Here is a 15,945-nt window from a genome sequence, read left to right on the forward strand (position 1 = left end):
CATCTCTCTTCTGAGGAGTGGCTGAGGGCTGGGTTGTTCAGTCTAAAGATGAGAAGGCTCTGGCAAGACCTTGTTGTGGCCTCTCAATACTTAAAGGGGCTTAAGAAAGATGGAGAGAGTCCATTTACAAAGGTCAGTTATGACAGAAAAAGGAGCAATGGTTTTAAACTGAAAGAGGGTAAATCTAGACCTGGCATGAAAAAGGAATTTTTTTACAAGTGTGGTGAGACACTGGAATAAGTTGTCTCAAGCTGTGGTTGCCCCATTGTTGGCAGTGTTCAAAGTCAGGCTGGGTGGATTTTTGAGCGCCTGATTTAGTGAATGATGTCCCTATCTGTGCCAGGGGGTTGAACGAGATGATCTTTGAAGTTCCCTTCCAACCTAAACTGTTCTAGGATTCTAGGAGTCTATGAAATCTGTCTCAGAGAATGACTGTATTTATGTTCTCTAAAAACATAGTTTTGTTCTTAAGACAAGCACAAACAGTTCTTAAATACTTGCAAAAGCCCTTTTAAAATTTAGTTATTCTGGAAGATGAAAGGATGACTTGCACTGAACACCAGAAATGCTTAAGATGTAAAATATCTTGCTTTTGATAATAGTATGCGTAGGTTTGTCCATGTCTGTGAAGCTTGTTGATTCCTGCAGAGTAAGTAGCACTAGTAGGTACAGTAGCAAGAGTTCCCTCCAACAAGCCTTTAAGCAGAATGTCTGCAACTAAACTACATGTGCTGATAATTTTTGTTGATGGATTTGAAATTAGATTACCCGTGATATTAACACAAAAAATACAGTTCTAAATAAAGTCTATGACAGTAATTAGGGGTAAATATAACTAGACCTTTTTCCAGAATGGAATTTTGATGCAAATGAAAGCATATTCAAGCTTTACTGAATGTAGGTAAAAGGGCACATAAAGGTAAGCATGGTTTATTTTTAAATTTATTATTATACATATTTTGCATTTTTAAAAAGTGATGTTTTTATCTATGTTTTGTGATCACCAATTAAATGAAGTCATTAATTTGTTATTCACAGATCAAAGGCTAATCATAGTGGAATTATGAACTCTAATCGTAATTAGTGGGGAATAAAAAAGTATGGTTCATTATAGTGCACCTTTACAGAAAGAACTGATCACTGTGCAAAACATCTAGTTTAGTTTGAGATCTAATTACATTCAAAACTAAACCTGGGGATTTTTGCATTCATATGACCAGTAAGCATAAATAAATATTAAAATCTTGTGAAAATATGGTTTATTTTTTATTTTAAATTCTCAGTTAAGTATTTTTCTGAGTAGGATGGAATATATTCCACAAATTGGAAATTATATTTGCTTTATATTTATATCTCTCTATATAATAAATATATGTAAACATTAGGAAGAATGTATAGTTAAAGACATTTAGAAATAATCCTTAAAGTGAAAAATACTCGAATATTTACTTGTTTTAAGAAGTTAAAGTCTGCATTTGTTTTTATTCCCTACAGCATCTAACCTTTTCAGTAAGAAAATACTATATTCTCTGAATCTCTCTGTGTCTTGTTACTCCTGTTAAGTCCTGTATCATGACAGGACAAGTTTGTAAATTAATGTCCATATTTCAATAAGACTGTGAGTGAACGTAGCTCATTGTTAAGTATAAGGATATTAATTTTTAAGTAGGAGCTTGTATGCGTGGATCAGGGCTGAAGGATTTTAGCATTTGAACTATGGTTTGTTGGATAATAATCTTTTTAATCACTAATGTTCCATGACTGTAAACACACATCAAAACATTTCAAAATATTCACTTCCCATGGATTCAGACTCTTTTGTTGCTAATAATATAGCTATATTTTCTTAAATGATTTTGTTGACTTCTTGCTTATTGGCTATTTTGATACTTAGGACTGTTTTGACCCCACATGTGAAACTGGAAAAACAGAAAAACAGGATCATAACTGATAGCACTGTGTAACATTGTAGTCCAAGTAACATTTTTCTATGCCTATTTCCTGCTTCTAATTGGTTTCTAATTGGTAATTAAAATTCTCACATTTATATATCTTTTATACTCTTTGTGCAATAGCAACAACAATAAAAATCCCCCTACTCTGTTCCTGCAGAACCCCACAATTCTCTTGCATGGAAACAATTACTGGTGAGACAGGGGATGCATCACTTCAAATGTTAAGTAAATGATTGAAATACTAGCACTTCAAGTAACTACTCTCATATTCACTGTAAATAATGTGTAGTATTACTTCTTTTGTTCAGCTTACCTTTCTGTTTTAGAAGATCACCTTATAAGCTTTAAGGATGTCATGTGATTGCTTTCACTTCTTATAGTCTCAAAATCCTTAAATTAAATTATACTGAATTCCTTTTTTTTTTTTTAATAGGGACATGTCAAATTTTTAAAACAAGAATGATCTCATTATGTCTTGCTTTTAATTTACATATCTTTATGGTTTTATGTAGAAATCTTCTTCCTTATACTGTGTACATATAAGAAACAACAGCTAAGCGGTTTACTTGAAAAAGATGAAATTATATAATTTTTTTTATTAATGATTCATTAACAAAATGGAAACATTTTAATGTTACTTTTAAGGAAAAAAAAACCACCTTTTATTTTTGTCTCATTCTCTCACTCTTCACTTACCATTTATAAAAGGTTCACAGTATTAGGAGTAATAGAATATGCATTCTGTATGCTATGAGAGAAGACCAATCTGCTATTGTTATTGATGGTTTGATCTGTTAATAGAAAACTTCATATTACATTTTACAGATTTCTCCCATAATGAAGATCAATTCTTTCTGAAGTTATTTATTTATTCATTTACCCAATGTTTATGGCTTGACCATCTACAGGAGTTGAGTGTGTGTGTGATTTCCAGAGAAGAAAACATCTAGTTAGTACCCACTGTAAGAAGCAAAGGTTTGGATACATGCTACTGGATCTAAAACAGTGAACTGGATTGGAAAAAGTACTGCAACTCAGAATACAAATTGAGTGATTTAAACTTGTGGTGTGTGATATCTTTATCCCTCTTGACATTTAATTAATCTGTGTTATTACAACAGAAGCACTGATGTATCTTGGCCTGTTCTTAAATCATTACAAAAACTTGATGTTTAACTTGGTGTAAATCTATGATGATTAATTCCAATCCTTATGTGAACCTGAACCACAAAATATTCAAGAATGAGAAAATGTTCTTGGGAAGTATCATCATGCAGTTGCATAAACATCTGCTGTTCTTAAACATCTGTTGCTGACCACATCAGGGAAAGGACCCTGGGTTAAATGAAGCACCCATGTTGGAGTAAAAACAATGTCTGGGGAAATGAAAAAAGCTAGACTCCAAAAGTAATCCAGAGAATTGCAGCTCAAGTAAAAGAAGTCTCTTACAGCTCCACATAGGTTGGGGGTTGTTGCTCAAGGACTTGCTGGGTATCGGCTGGTTGGTGGTGAGCAATAGTTTTCATTCATATTACTTGTCTGTCTTGGGGTTTATCTCTCTCTTTGTTATTTTCCTTTTCATCACATTATTATTAGCATTATTCTTATTTTGTTATTATTAATTATTAAATTGTTCTTATCTCAACCCACAAGTTTTCTCTCTTTTACCCTTCCAATTCTCTCCCCTCAGTAATGAGCCTCCTACTATCATCACTGTTCAGTTCCCAGTAGGCAATTACAGTAGAACTGGACCATAAAATGGCATTGAAATGTAATCTTTGTCTGGTCAGGCAAAACAGACTGTATGGTACAAGCCTTTATGTAAATGAAACAAACCAAAGAACACTAATACCACTTGTTAGATGAACAGTTATAACTAGGTAAAGCAGAAAACCCTGAAGAAAATACTCTTCTGAAAGGCATGACTACTTTTAGTAGCTTTATAAATTGGACAAATACATTGTCTGAACTCTCCAAATATATTGCTGCAATGTTTTCTTTAAAATAGGCCCAATTACAAGTCTTGAAAGCATGAGCCAAATACCTTTACCAAAAAACGAACATTAAGTAAGAGGGGTGAATCTGGATGAAGACCTTAGCTCATTTCACTGCTAGAGAAATGCCTTCTACTGTCCAAAGTACTTTGCTAATCTGATCTAGTAGCCTAGACTACTTGAGTGAAATTAATTTCACTTACCTTTACATACCTGTAATCATCTAATTATTCTGTATAAAGACCTACTCAGTGGTCATTGGAGACAAATAGACACTTCCAGGCATGACTGATTTTGCTTGATTTTAGCAGTCATTTCAGGACAAAGTAACTTGCGCTCTAGAATATTCGATTATTTTTCCCCTCCCATGTTTTTTTGGTTTTTTTTGGGTTTTTTTTTAGTAGGGAGTCTAGATGACCTGTGTGAATATTTAGGCTGTAGACATCTAAACTGATGTGGGACAAATCACCCATCATTCTGCTAAAAACTCTAGGCCAGGGACAATTCCCGGTAAAAAGTTCCTGCGTGGCCTTTTTATTAAGGAGGCTAAGAATTTAAAAGAAAACCCTTTATGTCAGCTGGCCTTAGTGCCCTGCCTGTTTAATTTGCTAGTGAAGTTGGATTTGCTAGCAAGAACTATTTGTTAATAAGTAAGTATAGATACTCTGCAAATGCATGGTAAATAACAGGATAGTTCACCTTTTTTTGATCAGTGTTCTATTAGAATAATGACCAGTTAACATTTTTACATTTTGAATCAGATTTCTACAGGACTGTGTTCCTACATTATCATTGTCTTATTGGCTTTATGTTTAGTAGCTGGCATTCGGTTTAATGTGCTTATTTTTAAATAACATGGAAAATACTAAGACTTTTGTAGTTTTCCTGCATTTACTCTGTGCCAAACTGCATGTATTACTTCTTACCATAGGCAAATGCTTCATAGAACAAAAGTAATTGAATGATTAATCCTAAAAAGGATTAATCAAAAGGAGATTAAAATATTTTCTCACTTTTCCTAAATGATAAATGGACTTGAGGTTGTGTTGCTTTTTCTCAATGTCAAAAAAATGGAACTGGAAAACCTAATTGTAAGAGAGAAAACTATTCTGCAGTTCATGTCTTTACAGCCTCCTGGAGAACATCAAATGAAATAGACAAATTACACCCTTTTGTGTCTCATCTATTTTGGGATGATCTGTGGTTCTGTAAGAGAAGCACTAAAATGTGTTTATTATTAGATAGTTTAGACTGTTGGACTGGCCACAGAATTAGGAGCTAGAGACTCTTTAACTTTGTGATATTCTACAAAATCCTTAACAACACTCCACTGATGTGAGTAGAATTTATTCTTTGGCATTTACTGCCTCATCTATAAGAGAAGAATAATACTTATCAACCTCACACGGATGATATAGGATTAATTATTTAATTAATAGTTACACAGAGATGTAAAAAGAAAAACATTTTATTGTTTTCACAAAGACTGAAATATGACACTGTCAGTTTCTCGTATCTATTTGAAGGTGGAAAGCGACAGTGTCTATTGTGTCAGCAGTAAAGTACATGAAAACTACACCATTTTGTGTTTGCTGAATTAAAAAATAGGTTTCCAGAACAGTAGCTTGGCTCCACTTCTTAGCAAATTTTATACTCTGTATGCAGTTTGAGTAAGATGGGCATAGTGAAAAGACTGAAGAATGTTAAATAGTACCTAGGGAGTGCAGTGCAGGCCATACACACGCATGCAGAAAATAAAACTGGAAGACTCACAGATTCGTCATTATTTTCTGAGAGAAATTTATGTGACAGTATACAACAAGGATTAGTTGGTCAAACCATTGTCTATTTCTTTCTCCACTTGATCTGAATCATGAAAAAGGGACTTAAAATGCAGCTTGTCCTTTAATAATTTTTATACTGGAATGTTTCTGTAGTGAAATATTTCTAAACCTAGTCAGATGCCGTAATGCACAAAATACATATTTAAGTTCAGAAACTCACTGTGTTTTTCTTCTGGTAAATGAGGAACTGACAGTTATTATCCATGCTGACAGTAACGAAAGAATTTCTCAGTCCCTATCTGTAAACAACTATGAATCTTCATCATTTCAAAACTAGAACTATTGAAGAAAAAGATACATTCTTCAAAGCAACTTGTCCTAAGAAAGTCAAAACAGCATCACTACCTTTTACAATGCAAAGTATGTCAGCATGTATTGATTTTTAACATCAATAAGTATCAAATTTTCAAAATCTAAATTGATTCATGTACTAAGTTATAGTAATTCATTTTGAACTAATGAAAAAGAAGAGGTAAACTGCAAAAAAGAGAGATATCTGCAGATTATAAGGTTTTGTGTGTACTCTGATAATTGAATAACATATAGTTAAGCATATCCATAAGAAAAGAGGATGCTAGACAAGATGCTTTTACAGCCAATGAGCACAGAAGCCAAGCTTCTAGTCCAGTCTTCTCTGTAGTTGCAAAAAAATAGTCCTGTGCTGCACTTCCTGTGATGTTTATAACGGTGCTTTTCTGTTATCCGTATCTTTCAAGAATTTTAAATTGTACAATATAATCTTGATAAACTATAGTAAGAGAATATTTAAATTTATAGAATTTATAGTCATTCTGGAATACATATATATATTTAATTACATTAATATAAAATATATAATATGCATTTAATTATTTTTCCTTTGTCTCATTTTTCCATTTATTGCTACTTTGATGTTTCAGTGTTTTGGAATTTGGAAGAAAAATTATTTTAACATTAAGACTGTTAAGGCTCTTGAGTTATGTTGTAGAAAGACTATTATTAGTTCTTCTAACATCTAAAATAGTAAACAAAAGTGATTAAAGTGATCATTTTTAATAGAAACTTTGCGTGCAAACATTTAAATCAGTTAAAAAAAATCCACCAAATTTAGTTTATTCATTATTGTGTACAGTCCTCTGAAAGGATGAGAGCCATACTTTAGGGATGTATGTATGAAATCCCGGGAATGAGTATTCATAAACATAAGGTGATTAGGTTGGTTGATTGATTGATTAGGTGAACCAGGTCATAAATGAATGAAGCCATAACCGAACAGAAAAGAGAATATGTATCTCCCTGGCTGAATTTCCAGCTTCCTTTAAGGGATTGTATTACTCAGTTTTGTGCTCTGTTATTATTCACATTTCATTATAGCTGGGAATAGATTTTTACCACTCCTCTTCAAGCAGCTGGATATTCACTTTTAAAAAAGTAGCTAGAGAAGAAACAGGAAATTTCTGAGACATTTACTTGCCAAAGATATTCAACTTAACAACAGAAAGAAACACATCAAAAGAGTGACAATGAAGGTGCCAGCACAAAGAGGACATAAAAAAGAAGCTTGCTAGCATAGAGAGGAATGACAGTTTTGCCATATTCTAGATAAGGAAATAGAGAAAGTTTAGGTTAAAAATGAAGTGTAGCCTGCCTACAGCTGACAGGCAATATGTATCCCATCATTCTACATATGTGATATGCTTTGTCCATTGACCATTAGCTAGGCAACTCTTCTTCCCCACATCAGCAGATAATCTGAAGGTAGTGGAAGCCTTCCACATATATTCTTTCTCTTTACATTGGTAATGAGAAGGGTTTATTCTTATTTTCTAAAATTAAAATGCTGAAAGATCAACAAAGAATTATGATTCTGACCCTGAATCTTCCACTATATGTGGGTAAATTTACATATCTGAGTAGCTGCATTGACTTCATTAAGGCTATTCATATGAGTAATGCAAAGTAGATGCTAGCAGATGAACCAACCCTAAGGCAGCATTTTCTGCATTACGTGTTTTACTTCATTGGGTGAAGTACTTCACTTATGGTGTAAATCAACAGTTCCCACGGTATGTATTATTACACATGCTTTTTACTTTCAGAGTGATGTGAATATGTTTGCAAAGTAGTAATTGGCAGAACTGGTTCATGCAGTCTTTTGTGATTTTGCCAGTTCCAAACTCATTATCATCTCACCCTATGTATTCATAAGTGACATATAACTCTAAACAGATTTTCACTACACTGTCTAAACAGTTAAAAAGTACAAAAAAGCTACAATAGCACTAACCCAAGTCACACAATATCCATGTGCTGCTGCACTGTTTTATGAGGCAATAATATAGTTCTAGTCTTGGAATAAAGTGTTCATCCTTCAGCCTCGTAGTTTGGGAACAGGATTATGACCTCATAAAATAGCACAATAGTACTATTATAACATAATTAGAAAACCAGGCATTCTAGTGTACGTGTTTATTGCAGTTTTGTTAGACTTCTGTAACTACTAGCCTTCCAGCATCAAAAAGGTGTCCCCATTTGTTATAAAAGTGTTTCAAAAAATTACTGGTTTAAATTTGTTTCATATCAAGGAGGAATTTTAAATACACAAAAATATACACAGATAACATAGCTGGGACATCTATGAGGAGGAGTATGTGTTTATTCTTATACAATTATAGTGTCTGTAATTATTTCCCCTGCATTGTATAGTGACATGTGGTATTTAAGCCACCTGGCTCCGCCTGACTGTAATGGAAATCAAATGTCTAAAACCATTTCAAACTCAGAGTTTGAGAAAAAAAAAAAATGCATAAAATACAGGACATTATGATAATCCTATTACAAGCTCATTCACCTTTTCTACCCTTCTCATAAAGATGATTGTCAAAATAATTCGCAATCCTGACCCTTCTCTAGGGAGTTACTCCTGAACAAAACAACTCTTTAATCAGAATCTGATAAAATTACATTCAGTTTGCATCCACACTGCATGAGTGTAAATGGCTACTCAAAATGTCATGGAACAGCAAATTAGGGTAGTAGCTTTTAAAAGGCATATAAAGACACCATCAATGTGAAGAAAGTTATGGAGACTAAAGCTAAATGTGATAGGAAAAAATTGTTTATCCTAAATTTCATTCATACATTCATACTTAAAAAAAAAAAAATTAAAAAGTGTAAGAGATGCAAGGAAAAAGACAGTAAGAAGACATCTTTGACATCTGACTGACAACATAAACTTTGGGAAGGGCCATTTTTAAAGTTTGATCTACAGGCTTGAAAGCCCATGAACGGTCAACATGTTGCCGTTTTTTGGCAGTTCTAAGCATGCCAGTACTAGCCAAGTTGAAAACACAGCTAAGCATAGACTGACCACAGATGTTTAAAGGTAGGTACAAATTTGCTCAGTGTTCTACTGAATATTTTCCCTGCCAAGTTTTCTTCATTTCCAAACTTTTTTCTTGCGTGTTGATGCTTATGACATCATTGGTTTCATCATTATCCCAAATCTAACTGATTATTATAATGGTTAGTCCCAAAGGAAGAACTCATTAAAAGAATCAAAATGGTTCAAATATTTGACCTACACTACTATAAGGGAACCCTCGTAACTTTTTTAATTAATTTCTGTAACCTTGCTTGTCAGTGAAATCACCACTCTTCCGAGAATGTGGAGAAAACCCCATAGACCTAACCTGAAGTAACATTTGAAATATATTAATCAATGTCCAACTTTGGTTTTTTTTTTCATATTCTTTATGCAAGGTTGAATTTCACAGTCTCTCTCTTTTTCTTTTCTTTTTTTTTTCCTATGTATTTACTTATGTTAATAAAAGAAGGAAGATGTTTATTTTGTTTTATTTCTTTGTATTTTCAACTGTGAGATCAATATTTTGGATCTTCTTCAAGGCTGCATATCATCATAAGATCATTAAACTAATTCTAGTCCTTGGGTCATTTGTCAAATTTATTGCACTCCAATGCAAGCCAGTCAGTCCAGATTAAGATTTTATGTGCACAAACCAACATGAGATTCTCAAAGAAGCTGAGCTTCAGATAAACATATGAATGGATAATATTGATTTGTAAAGTAATTGTCCATATATCACATATATCAGTTTTCAATTCTTATTCAATATTTCCTCGTTACTGCAGTGTGGAAAAAATGAAGCTTTTTGTTTTTTTTTAACAGTTAATTTCAAGAATCCCCGTGGATAATTCAGAATGGTTGAATATGGCTATCAAGAACTTTAATCTTTTCACTTTTAAACTGATGGCATTGATATGGAAGTTATGGAAAATATGTAAAAGCCATTATACACATTTTAAGATGCAAACCCTAGAGATTCCTTAAGGACTAGTAAATTTTTGTTTGTAATTTTGTTGAATAATTAAAGATTTCTGGATAGAAGGGTATATAACTGTGACTTGAATGACCATAATCTGACTTCTTGTAAGTCCAGATCAAAAATCTTTTCATTTATTTTAGGATATAAGTTCTAAAACAGTGCAGTGCTTTAGGTAAAAGAAAAATTGTGATGTTTTGTGTTAGGAAGTTCACAGAAGTTCACTAGCTTTTGTGTTAGGAAGTTCACAACCATATTTATGCATTTTAGAAAAAACTTTGTTCAGTGTTACTCTGTAAAACGCAGTTATTAAAATATACATATAATATACATATAATACACATATATACATAAATATATAAAAATACATATAACAACTGCAACTAGCATATTAAACTAATAACTTGTTATAACATAGATATTTTATAGAGAAAACAGACCCCCACACTCCCCCACACCCACACCCCCCGCCCCGCATTTTCATTCTTTCACTAACCATCAGGGATTTAAGTGTAACAATTTGTAAACCTTTCCAAATTTATCAGTAAATTTATTTTTTAGAGAGAAAACAGGATTATAGTTCTGCCTAAAGGGAGTTGTGGTAAACTAGCTGATAAAAAGAGAAAGGACAAATATTGATCAAAAACACACTAAGTGCATAATACTAAGAATGTTATTTGTGTCGGCTGAAAAATATCTCATGTAATTGAATTTTATGTGTGAATTCCATTAGATAACTGAAGTCTTTGCCTAAATCTACTGAAAATTGAGTAAAGTGCCTACTTAAATACTCAATAGAGTGATGGTACTGTGTGGTTGTGTAGGGCAGTGTAGGGCAATCACTGAGAGGAAGTCAGGCTCACCCCTGAGTAGAGTAAGAGCTCTGGGAGCCAAGTACAGGGGAGTCCATAAGTCTGGGCTGGGTACCATAGAAATCAAAAAGTCTCAGAGCTGGCCACAGGCGGGACCAAGGTCAGCTGTGACCAGTTACCCTGATGAATTAACAGACCCCCATATTCTGTTTCAGCTGATCTGAAACAGAATATTATTTTTTGTTCTTGTGGATTAATAGCATTCACACCTGTTCTGCGTTTCTCTAGCTGAGTTTTAAACTTCATTGGCAACCTACTTCTTTGCCTCTCTGGCTTTTAGCTCCACCATACAAGAACTAGCAAAGCTTGTAAATGGAGAGATAGGTTTTGAAAACTCATACTGGTGTCAGAAATCTATGGTGACAACTGATTCTCATTTATTTTAACTTTATAATAATTTTACATTTTTCAGTACAATGATATAAAGCAATGTTATCTTTGAATTGTCATATTGACTTGATCCACACCTGTTGGCTAATATGTTACTATTATCTCTTTTGCTGTTTGCTGGAAGAAATCTTTTTACTTTTCATCTTGTTATCATACTTGGGGGTGTTGGTCAATAAAAATGAACATGAGCCGGCTCCAGTGCGTGCTCGCAGCCCAGAAAGCCAACCGTATCCTGGGCTGCAGCAAAAGGAGAGTGACCAGCAGGTCGAAGGAGGTGATCCTGCCCCTTTCCTCTGCTCGTGTGAGATCTCACTTGGAGTATTGTATGCAGTTCTGGTGTCTTCAACATAAAAAGGACATGGAACTGCTGGAACAAGTCCAGAGAAGGGCCACGAGGATGATCAGGGGACTGGAGCACCTCCTATATGAAGATAGGCTGAGAAAGTTGGGGCTGTTCATCCAGGAGAAGAGAAGGCTGCGTGGAGACCTCCTAGCAGCCTTCCAGTATCTGAAGGGGGTCTATAGGGATGCTGGAGAGGGACTCTTCATTAGGGACTGTAGCAATAGGACAAGTGGTAACAGGTTAAAACTTAAACAGGGGAAGTTTAGATTGGATATAAGGATATAAGTTGGATATATTCGGTATAAGTTCTTTACTGTTAGGGCGGTGAGGCACTGGAATGGGTTGCCCAGGGAAGCTGTAAATGCTCCATCCCTGGCAGTGTTCAAGGCTGGGTTGGATAGAGCCTTCGGTAATATGGTTTAGTGTGAGGTGTCCCTGCCCATGGCGGGGAGATGGAACTAGATGATCTTAAGGTCCTTTCCCAGCCTAACTAGTCTATGATTCTATGATTCTGCAACTGTGTGTCTCTATAACTACTAAGGAGTTAACAACAGAAATTAGTAAGGTGGTGTTTGTATCAGTGAGGTATATACAGGAATTTTTTCTTTGTGAAACAAGGAAATTCTGCTAAAGAAAGATAGTAAGAGTTAACAGATGCTGTTTAACACAGTGAAACAAAGAGGCTATACACTTGGGAAATCATCCCACTCAATATGCCGTATTCATACTTGCTGATATCCTGTGCCATACACAGTAATATTTACTCAGTGTTTGTCATCCAAGCAAGTAAAAGTTAGTTTGCTGCTTTTAAAGATTGTCGGCAAAGGTCATGTACAGTTCATTCATATTGTTTAACAAATGTCTCATTATATATTTTAACAGTTACATGCAGTAGGTTGTAGGTTCTTTTGCAAAGATTAGGAACAATGCCAAGGTACCTTTTTAGTTGCGTTGTTTGTTGGTTTGTTTTTTAATCTTCAGATTTATTTCATTTCCTTTGGGGGGGATCATGTGGTAATGCACAGAATTTTTTTGGATATTTTTTTAATAGAGACTTTCAAAAGTTATTTTAAGCTATTTTATCATTTATATTTTTTACATTGTTACTTTTTGAAATGAATTAAAACTTGTACAAAGATTCTAAATAACATGATGTTGAAAGAAACTAGATATACCTCATATTGTGAGTCAAAGATAGGGTGTCAATACCATGCATGGCAAGTAGATCAAATATTTTACATATAATCCTCAAAGGAAAATGGAAATCTTTTGATCTTGGAAACTTTTCTCTCAACCTATGCTTAAATGTCCCTTCATCAATTTTCTGTCTACTGTAATTTTTTTTTTGAGAAGCTGTCATAGATTTTCTTTTACTTTGGGTGCCACTTCATATGGATTCTTTTTTTTCCTTTTCACCAAGTCATAAGTCTGTATAAAAATTGCACTCAAATGTAGGATTGTTAACGTTGATTTTTCTAAAAGACTTTTATTTGTGTAAATCATTCTCTCTCCCTCCCCGATCTTTCTTTTATCATGTTAGCTACTTTTGTATTACCAGTTCTAGTGTCAGTTGTGAACAGCTGGGACAGAAAGGGTACAGGACACTAAGATGAATGGATTGTTCACTGTCACCCTGACTTTTAAACATCCTTGACACTTGCTCCTCTATATATTTACTTTTTGGGTTCTTCTGTTGGATAGTGAACTTATTTTAGCGTTAAATACCATTCACTGACCCAGAAGACGAGACCACTTTCTACTTTCCCAATCATTCATTTTGATCAGGAAACATAGCCAAACCTATGAAGAAAACAGTGATTTGTTCTTATTTTTCTAGCAATTTTGAAGTCCCAGCCTGTTGACTTTTTAAGTTCTTCTCTGTAGCAACTGCTTGTACATGATTCCCTGATTCATATTCCCTAACTATGGTATGAAATGGAAGACATCTTTAAGTTCCATAGAAATAATACTCTCAAGAGTGACTGACAGCTATGGAGAGACAAAGAAAGGAACAGTGAGAATATAGTGACATGTGTAAGAAATATAGCTCCCTTCTCTGGTAAACTGTTGTTAGGCAAAACCAAGCAATAACAATTATATTGACAGCACTGGAATAATATTTTTCTGAATTAAAAAAAAAAAGTATAATAAAAAAAGTAATGTGCTTGGGAAGGGAAAAATTACACCTCCCCTTAAATCTCTGAAAATAGGAAAATAAGTACTGTGAGGATCAGACATGCAGGCAATTAACTCTACTAAGAGAATCAGTGTGGTGTGCAGGAAAGGGAACATTTAAAAAGGAATAAGTATTAATGCTCATTTTCTTCTTGCCTTAATCATCACAGATATTAAACTGGGAAAATCTCGGCAGTAATTATGTTATCAAGTTCAGGCAATGAACTATAAACAGGAATTAAATGTTCTTATTAAGAACAGAATGAAAGTAAAACTGGTGAATGTACAGGCTGAGGTTTCAGAAAAACCTGTGAAAAGACAAGAACAGGCAAATGCTACTAGCCCAAAAGTACAGATAAAAGAAATTAAGGGCAGTATTATTACCCTTGTAATACCTTTAAAGAGTTAGTGGACACATTCATAAAAACAGTGTCTATGTGTTATGTATGTTAGAAAAATAATCCAAGAACCATCAATAAGAAGAAAAATGTAGTGATCTGATCATGAGAAAGGAATCAAATTATTGAGCAGATGCTTAAATGCAATATTGCTTTGTCTAAGCTATCCAACTTAAGTAGCCAAAGTATTAAGTACCTGAGATAGGAGAAAGGCAGAAATAATATTTATCTCCAGAAAAAAAAAGAGAAGAAAGTCTGCAGACAGTTTTTGTTATTAGAAGATATGTGACAAGAAGGATAAGAGGAATTATTAATAAGCAATTGAACAACAACAATGAGATAAGACAGCATGGAATTCTCAGAAATGGATCAAATTAAACCACTTCATTGCAGAAGTCATAGACCTTAAGGTTATGGAAGAAGTACTTCACAGAGATGCCATTCATTTACCATGTCTATTTCATCTTAACATTGGTATTGATGTATTACACAGCTTAACATTGATGTATTACACATCATCCTTAAAAGCAAGGTAAGTTCCACTAAATAATGTGTGGAATATGAAGCTGAGTGTATATTAAAGAAAAAACTTCAATCATTTTATACACAAGCAAATGAATGGAATTCTTACTAGAACTATTGGATTTTGTCCTTGCCTGTTGGAGAAGTCATTGATTAGATGTGTATCGCATTTTATTGTCATTCATCTCTTAGTCATGAAACTGCTTAAGAAACTGTAAGAAGAGAACTGAAGAAGAAACCAGACTGTAGAATATTAAAGCAAAACAGTAATTTATGACATTATGCAATGATGCAGTAAAATAAACATATAGCACAAACTAAAACATTATTTTTGCAGCCTCCTATTTCACAGCTGGAATTTCAATGAGTTTAGTAACTTAAGCAGTGTAAAAATCCTGGATTTCATTTGCTGAAATGAATATAATTCATAAATCAGTTATGTAAACTCCCTCCCCATCCTGTTATCTATTTCTTAGGACATATGTGCATAACTCAGTATCAGAGTTATTTAAATTTTGTTTATACGGCATTCTCAAGCCTCTGTTCTCCAAAACCCAACAGTCATTCTGAGAACAAACTAGCTATTTGTTGTCTAAGATTTGGTCTAACAAAGTGTCTATTAATTGTCTTATACTACAAGGTCTGTCAACCTTTTCCAAGAAGAAAAGAATAAGATTGTGTGCACATAAAGTGTATTGTTCTCACTGTGCATCTTAATATATGTGTTCCTGTAAATTTACATTTGAATCAAGAAAAACTCAGTTACTGCTTTCATTTCAGAAATACAGATAGTATAAGGTCTGACCACCAAGGTCCCTGAAGTTAATATTGAAACACTGAACAACAAAATTAATCAAATAACTTCAAAAGGGGTTTTATAAATATATTTTTTAGGTCATAAGTTTTCACTAGACGTTTTTATCAGGACAGGAAAAAAAAACAACAATTAAACTCTTTAGCTGATGCATTAAGTTTATTGTTGACTGATAAGTGTCATGACCCAAGATGTAATGTATCTAGTCATGTATGGGAAATTCATCTTGGTCTGGATAAGCATGGCCGCGTTCATTGCTTCTCTTTCAGCTGCTGTAGAAAAGAATGTGCCATCTAATTACCATTAAAAGTGCAAT

The sequence above is a fragment of the Pezoporus flaviventris genome, unplaced genomic scaffold (genome assembly GCF_033815535.1).
Source record: "Pezoporus flaviventris isolate CSIRO_AGI_PZ_B2104156 unplaced genomic scaffold, CSIRO_AGI_Pfla_v1 ptg000031l, whole genome shotgun sequence".
Taxonomy (NCBI): Eukaryota; Metazoa; Chordata; class Aves; order Psittaciformes; family Psittacidae; genus Pezoporus; species Pezoporus flaviventris.